This window comes from Aegilops tauschii, chromosome 6, assembly GCF_002575655.3.
Source record: "Aegilops tauschii subsp. strangulata cultivar AL8/78 chromosome 6, Aet v6.0, whole genome shotgun sequence".
NCBI classification, from domain to species: Eukaryota; Viridiplantae; Streptophyta; class Magnoliopsida; order Poales; family Poaceae; genus Aegilops; species Aegilops tauschii.
Genome location: NC_053040.3, coordinates 86,673,801 through 86,682,454, shown reverse-complemented (window position 1 = coordinate 86,682,454; position 8,654 = coordinate 86,673,801).

The following is an 8,654-nucleotide window of genomic DNA, read 5'->3' as shown; positions in this document are numbered from 1 at the left end:
CGCTACTTGGAGCTATTCCAAGTAACTGCTCTACTATACGAATCCGGTTTACTACTCAGAGTCATCCGGATTAGTGTCAAAGTTTGCATCGACGTAACCCTTTACGACGAACTCTTTTACCACCTCCATAATCGAGAAAATTCCTTAGTCCACTAGTTACTAAGGATAAGTTCGACCGCTGTCATGTGATCCATTCCTGGATCACTCTTGTACCCCTTGACTAATTCATGGCAAGGCACACTACAGGTGCGGCACACAGCATAGCATACTGTAGAGCCTACATATAAAGCATAGGGGACGACCTTCGTCCTTTCTCTCTCTTCTGCCGTGGTCAGGTCTTGAGTCTTACTCAATACTCACACCTTGTAACACAGCCAAGAACTCCTTCTTTGCTGATCTATTTTGAACTCCTTCAAAATCCTGTCACGGTATGCATTCATTTGAAAGTACTATTAAGCGTTTTCGATCTATCCTTATAGATCTTGATGCTCAATGTTCAAGTAGCTTAATCCATGTTTTACATTGAAAAACACTTTTCAAATGACCCTGTATGTTTTCCAGAAATTCTACATCATTTCTGATCAACAATATGTCAACAACATATACTCATCCGAAATTTTATAGTGCTCCCACTCACTTCTTTGGAAATACAAGTTTCTCATTAACTTTGTAAAAATCGAAAATCTTTGATCATCTCATCAAAGCGTACATTCCAACTCCGAGATGCTTACACCAATCCTTAGAAGGATTGCTGGAGCTTTGCATACTTGTTAGCATCTTTCGGGATTGACAAAACCTTCTGGTTGTATCACATACAACCTTTCCTCAAGAAAATCGTCGAGGAAACAATGTTTTGACATCCTATCTGCAAGATTTCGAAAAAAATGCAGTAACTGCTAAATATAATTCCAACAGACTCTTAGCATCGCTACGAGTGAGAAAGTCTCATCGCAGTCAACTCCTTGAACTTGCCGGAAAACATCTTAACGACAAGTCGAGCTTTCTTAATGGTGACACTTACCATCATTGTCTGTCTTCCTTTTAAAATCCATCTGCACCCAACAGCCTTACGACCATCAAGTAGTTCTTCCAAAGTCTACACTTTGTTTTTATACATGGATCCTCTCTCGGATTTTATGGCCTCGAGCCATTCGTCGGAATCCGGGCCCACCATCGCTTCTCCACAGCTCATAGGTTCATCGTTGTCCAACAACATGACTTCCAAGACAGGATTACGTACCACTCTGAAGTAGTACGCATCCTTGTCGTCCTATGAGGTTTGGTAGTGACTTGATCTGAAGTTTCATGATCACTATCATAAGCTTCCACTTCAATTGGTGTAGGTGCCACAGGAACAACTTCCTGTGCCCTGCTACACATTAGTTGAAGTGACGGTTCAACGATCTCATCAAGTCTCCACCATCCTCCCACTCAATTCTTTCGAGAGAAACTTTTCCTCGAGAAAGGACCCGTTTTCTAGAAACAATCACTTTTGCTTCCAGATCTGAAATAGGAGGTATACCCAAATGTTTTGGGTATTCTAAGAGGATGCATTTATCCACTTTGGGTTCGAGCTTATTAGCCTGAAAATTTTCCACATAAGTGTCTCAGCCCCAAACTTTTAGGAAATGATAGCTTAGGTTTCTCTAAACCATAGTTCATACGGTGTTGTCTCAACGGAATTGCGTGGTGCCCTATTTAAAGTGAATGCGGTTGTCTCTAATGCCTAGCCCATAAATGATAGCGGTAATTCGATAAGAGACATCATGGTATGCACCATATCCAATAGGGTGCAGTTATGATGTTCGGACACACCATCACACTATGGTGTTCCAGGAGGTATTAGTCGTGAAACAATTTCCACAATTTCTTAATTGTGTGCCAAACTCGTAACTCAAATATTCATCTCTATGATCATATCACAGACATTTTATCCTCTTGTCACGACGATCTTCAACTTCACTCTGAAATTACTTGAACCTTTCAATAATTCAGACTTTTGTTTCATCAAGTAAATATACTCAGCATCTACTCAAATCATCTGTGAAGCAAGAACATAACGATATCCACTGCATGCCTCAGCAATCATTGGACTGCACACATCAAAATGTATTACTTCCAACAAGTTGCTTTCTTGTTCCATCTTACTGAAAACGAGGCCTTTCAGTCATCTTACCCATGTGTTATGATTTGCATGTCTCAACTGGTTCTAAATCAAGTGAGTCCAAACGATCCATCTGTATGGAGTTTCTTCATGCATATCTACCAATAGACATAGTTCGCATGTCTCAATCTTTTCAAAAACGATAGAGTCCAAAGATCCATCAACATGGAGCTTCTTCATGCATTTTATACCAATATGACTCAAATGGCAGTGCCACAAGTATGTGGTACTATCATTACTATTTTATATCTTTTGGCATGAACATGTGTATCACTACGATCGAGATTCAATGAACCATTCATTTTAGGTGCAAGACCATTGAAGGTATTATTCAAATAGACAGAGTAACCATTATTCTCCTTAAATGAATAACCGTATTGCGATAAACATAATCCAATCATGTCTATGCTCAACGCAAACACCAAATAACAATTATTTAGGTTTAACACCAATCTCGATGGTAGAGGGAGCATGCGATGCTTGATCACATCAACCTTGGAAACACTTCCAACACATATCGTCATCTCACCTTTAGCTAGTCTCCGTTTATTCCGTAGCCTTTTATTCCGAGTTACCAACACTTAGCAACCGAACCGGTATCTAATACCCTGGTGCTACCAGGAGTACTAGTAAAGTACACATTAATATAATGTATATCCAATATACTTCTGTCGACCTTGCCTACCTTCTCATCTACCAAGTATCTAGGGTAGTTTTGCTTCAGTGACCGTTCCCCTCATTACAGAAGCATTTAGTCTCGGGTTTGGGTTCAACCTTGGGTTTCTTCACTAGAGCCGCAACTGATTTGTCGTTTCATGAAGTATCCCTTCCTTCCCTTGCCCTTCTTGAAACTAGTGGTTTTACTAACCATCAACAATTGATGCTCCTACTTGATCTCTACTTTCGTGGTGTCAAACATCGCGAATAGCTCAAGGATCATGATATCTATCCCTGATTTGTTATAGTTCATCACGAAGCTCTAGTAGCTTGGTGGCAGTGACTTTGGAGAACCATCACTATCTCATCTGGAAGACTAACTCCCACTTGATTCAAGCGATTGTAGTACTCAGACAATCTGAGCACATGCTCAATGGTTGATCTTTTCTCCCTTAGTTTGCAGGCTTAAGAAACTTGTCAGAGGTCTCATACCTCTTGACGTGGGCACTAGTCTGAAACCCCAATTTCAGTCTTTGGAACATCTCACATGTTCTGCGACATTTCAAAAACATCTTCGGTGCCTCAATTCTATACCGTTTTAACATTACGCACTGAACTATCATGTAGTCATCAAAACGTGTATGTCAGATGTTTGCAACATCCACAAACGACGCTCGAGGTTCAGCACACCGAGCGGTGCATTAAGGACATAAGCCTTCTGTGCAGCAATGAGGACAATCCTTAGTTTACGGACCCAGTTCGCATAATTGCTACTATCAACTTTCAACTAAATTTTCTCTAGGAACATATCTTAAACAGTAGAACTAAAGCGTAAGCTACGACATAATTTGCAAAGACCTTCTGACTATGTTCATGATAATTAAGTTCATCTAATCAAATTATTTAATGAACTCCCACTCAGATAGACATCCCTCTAGTCATCTAAGTGATACATGATCCGAGTCAACTAGGTCGTGTCCGATCATCACGTGAGACGGACTAGTCATCATCGGTGAACATCTCCATGTTGATCGTATCTACTATACGACTCATGTTCGACCTTTCGGCCTCTTGTGTTCCGAGGCCATGTCTGTACATGCTAGGCTCATCAAGTCAACCTAAGTGTTTCACATGTGTAAATCTGGCTTACACCCGTTGTATGCGAACGTTAGAATCTATCACACCCGATCATCACGTGGTGCGTCGAAACAACGAACCTTCGCAACGGTGCACAGTTAGGGGGAACACGTCTCTTGAAATTTTAGTGAGGGATCATCTTATTTATGCTACCGTCGTTCTAAGCAAATAAGATGTAAACATGACAAACATCACATGCAAATCATAAAGTGACATGATATGGCCAATATCATCTTGGGCCTTTGATCTCCATCTTCGAGGCGCGGCATGATGACCTTCGTCACCGGCATGACACCATGATCTCCATCATCATGATCTCCATCATCGTGTCTTCATGAAGTTGTCTCGCCAACTATTACTTCTACTACTATGGCTAACGGTTAGCAATAAAGTAAAGTAATTACATGGCGGTTTTCATTGACACGCAGGTCATACAATAAATTAAGACAACTCCTATGGCTCCTGCCGGTTGTCATACTCATCGACATACAAGTCGTGATTCCTATTACAAGAACATGATCAATGTCATTCATCACATATATATAATTCATCACATCCTTTTGGCCATATCACATCACATAGCATACCCTCCAAAAACAAGTTAGACGTCCTCTAATTGTTGTTGCATGTTTTACGTGGCTGCTATGGGTTTCTAGCAAGAACGTTTCTTACCTACGCAAAAGCCACAACGGTGATATGCCAATTGCTATTTACCCTTCAAAAGGACCCTTTTCATCGAATTTGATCCAACTAAAGTGGGAGAGACAGACACCCGCTAGCCACCTTATGCATCAAGTGCATGTCAGTCGGTGGAACCTGTCTCATGTAAGAGTACGTGTAAGGTCGGTCCGGGCCACTTCATCCCACAATGCCGCCAAATCAAGATAAGACTAGTAACAGCAAGCAAATTGAACAAATCATCGCCCACAACTACTTTGTGTTCTACTCGTGCACAGAATCTACGCATAGACCTGGCTCATGATGCCACTGTTGGGGAACGTAGCAATAATTCAAATTTTTCTACGCATCACCAAGAACAATCTATGGAGTCTTCTAGCAATGAGAGGGAAAAGAGTGCATCTACATACCCTTGTAGATCGCGGGCGGAAGCGTTCAAGTGAACGGGGTTGATGGAGTCGTACTCGTCGTGATCCAAATCACCGATGACCGAGCGCCGAATGGACAGCACCTCCGCGTTCAACACACGTACGGTTGGGAAGACGTCTCCTCCTTCTTGATCCAGCAAGGGGAGGGAGATGTTGATGGAGATCCAGCAGCACGACGGCGTGGTGGTGGAAGCAGCGGGGATCTCGGCAGGGCTTTGCCAAGCTCAGCGAGAGGGAGAGGTGTCACGGGAGGGAGAGGGAGGCGCCAGGGGCTTGGGGTGCTGCTCCCATGCGCCTCCCCACTATATATAGGGGTGGAGGGGGCTGGTTTCTTGCCCTCCAAGTCCATTGGGGCGTTGGCAAAGGTGGGGGAAAGAAATCCCATTATTTTCCTTCCCCATCGATTGTTATCCCCCTTTTTTAGGGATCTTGATCTTATCCCTTCGGGATATGATCTTATTACTTCTAAGGTGGGATCTTGGTGCGCCTTGACCAGGGGTGTGGGGCCTTGCCCCCACTACCCACGTTCATGTGGGTCCCCCTATGCAGGTGGGCCCCACTTCGGAACCTTCTAGAACCTTCCCGGTACAATACCGAAAAATCCCGAACATTTTCCGGTGGCCAAAATAGGACTTCCCATATATAAATCTTTACCTCCGGACCATTCCGGAACTCCTCATGACGTCCGGGATCTCATCCGGGACTCCGAACAACTTTCGGTTAACCGCATACTATTATCTCTACAACTCTAGCGTCACTGAACCTTAAGTGTGTAGACCCTACGGGTTCGGGAGACATGTAGACATGACCGAGACGACTCTCCGGTCAATAACCAACAACAGGATCTGGATACCCATGTTGGCTCCCACATGTTCCACGATGATCTCATCGGATGAACCACGATGTCGAGGATACAATCAATCCCATATACAATTCCCTTTGTCAATCGGTACGTTACTTGCCCGAGATTCGATGTGACACCCAAAATTTTTAATTGGATTTTTTAAACTTTTAATTTTTATTTATTTATTTGAGGAGGGTATTTAAATTTTCTTCTAAAGAACCACCCTCTCAAAAATTTTCTCTTATGGCAAGTGTTCTATTTGGATTCACCCAAGACTTGATTTTTGTCTTGGAGGTTTTTCCTTTTATTTGGACTCAAAACCGAATGCTTTTCACTTGGGAAATTTCTTTTGAAAAATCTTTTAAATAGCCCCATGGCATTTTGAAGTGATCTTTTGCTCTTTCAAAAATCTCTCTTGCCATGACCTAAGTGGAAATCCACTCCCACAAACCTTCCCTCATCTTTGGATCATGATTTGCATCAAATCCAGCAAGTTGAACCTCCCCATATGATTATTTTTCCATTTAAATCTTATCAAAACAATTTCTGCCTTCTATTCTAGCTATTGGAGATTTAGAAAGGAGCTACCTTTTCTGTTTTGATTTTTGCCTCCAAACCTTTTCCCCATCCTAGTCCTTTGAACCCTCAACCTAGATCCATGAAGATCCACTGGTCTTCAGTTCAAAATTTTCAAACTATACTTGCTGCAAGTTTGGACCAGATTTGCCAAATTTGATGAAATTCATTCAAATCCTTCTCCAAAAATTCTGGGAAAAATCAGGCAGCCTCTGGGTGCATTGAGAGGTCACCTCACCAAGTCCCAGCTCCAGGAAAATTTTTCTTCATGCCAAATCATTTCGTCGAACACCTACTGGACACTGTTGCTGTCATTGTTCAGTTAAGTTCATAGAACAGTTTCAGTGCACTGTCGTTTTCTTCAGTGTTCGTTGTCCATCTCGCCAGTGACCGCGTTGGCGCCTTGCTCCCCGTCCCCTCCCCCTTGTCTCTGCACCGCACGATCCCCTGGAGCCTTGCGAACGTCGGCGACGAGCAGGAGGTGGTGCACCGCCCCGTGACCGACGCCAGCGGCGGCTTTGCGGCCGCCAGAGAGAGGCGCGGCGCAGACGGTGCCACCCAGCGCCGCCCAAGCCACTGGAGATCGCCGCGTGGTCTTCCACTCCCCAGAACGCGCTGCCACTCTCGTCGTGAACCGCTGGGCGCGGAGCGCGCTCCATGCCACCGTCGTGCCCGTGCGGCCACCCCACCGTGGACCGGCGCCATTACGCCAAGCCCGACCCAGTTTAGCAGTGGAACGGCACCGGTAAACCTCTCTGATGCTGCCTGGCCACTCAAACCCCCTGCTCAACCACTGCCTCGCCGTAATCGCTCGCCGGAGATTTCCCGTTCACGGCCATCCCCTCGAATTTCCTATAAATAGAGGCCCCGAGCTCCAGCTAGTGCCCACACCACCTCTACACCCCACCTAGACCCTGCCTAGCCACTGGGAGAGCCCCGGGGAAGTCGCCTTCCTCGACTCCGGCCGCCGCGACCCGTCACGGGATCCAGCTCGATTCGCTCCCGTGCGTGCACCCCTGCCTCCCATCTCTTGCTAGTAACCCTCTAATGCAACCCTCCTTCTGACCCGCGCTTCAATTCGAAGTTTGCAGCACTCCACCGGAGATCCCCACCATCGCCCGAGCCGCCGTCCGCCGGAGAAAGTGTCGCCGTCGACGTGGTGCTCTCCGACGCTCGAGTCCACCACCCACCGACGCGGAAGGACACGCTGAAGCTCTTGGTACACTCCGATCTCCCTGTCTCGCCGTGGTTCGACGCCGGCGACCACCGCTGTCTTCGGGCGTCGGCGAACTTTTCAAACCTGACATGTGGACCCACCCTGTCAGCCTCTCTTCCTTTCCCCCGCGAACCGTTTTCCGTTGGCGCCTTCGGGCAAAATACGTTTTCTCTGTGGGCTTGCGCGTTTCTTTCCAAAGCGTTTTCTCTTTTCTCAGTTTAACCCCTGGAACTTTTCTGTTTCATTACAGATAAGTCCCTGGACAGAAACCCTTATAACTTTTTAATAAAAAGTGATTTTTGAGTGATTCTTTTTCTGACAATCTTATAATTTTCTCTAGTTTTTTATGGGATTTATTTGGAAAAAATTTGGAGAAGTTTTTATGCACGCGTTGGTTTTCACGTTAGTGCCCGTTTTCGTTATGCCGTAGGTTCCGGGAGAGGTGACGGAGCCGCGAACTTCGCCGAGCTAGACTCCAACTTCTCCGAACCAGGCAAGCATGTTTGAACCTTTCATATGATAGATGTTTTGCATGTTTGCATGAGAGGTTGTGCGTGGCATATGAGTGTCAGTGAGTACCTCGTTGCTTGTGAGGCAACGACCCGCATGTTCCAAAGTTGCGATGATCTCTGGTGAGAGATGGCCTAATCATGTGGTGACATGAAGGGCAGCAAGGTGGTACTCTTGTAGCATACCAGCCTCACGTCATCCGACAAATTCCGACGTTAACGTGGACGGAGTCACGTTATCGTTCTTCCCCCTTCCGTGCTACCACATGTTTTCTGCCAGAATGCGGTTTAGTAAGTTGGTAACCTCTTTCCGTGTACACACCAAACAGAGGGGCCGGGATGATGGTTCCATGGCCCTGGATTAAAGCCAGTCATCCGGTCAGGGGGCATGGGTGTTTCCGGTTGGGACCGAGAGGGGGGCACCCCTTAGAGCGCGCGTATAGAA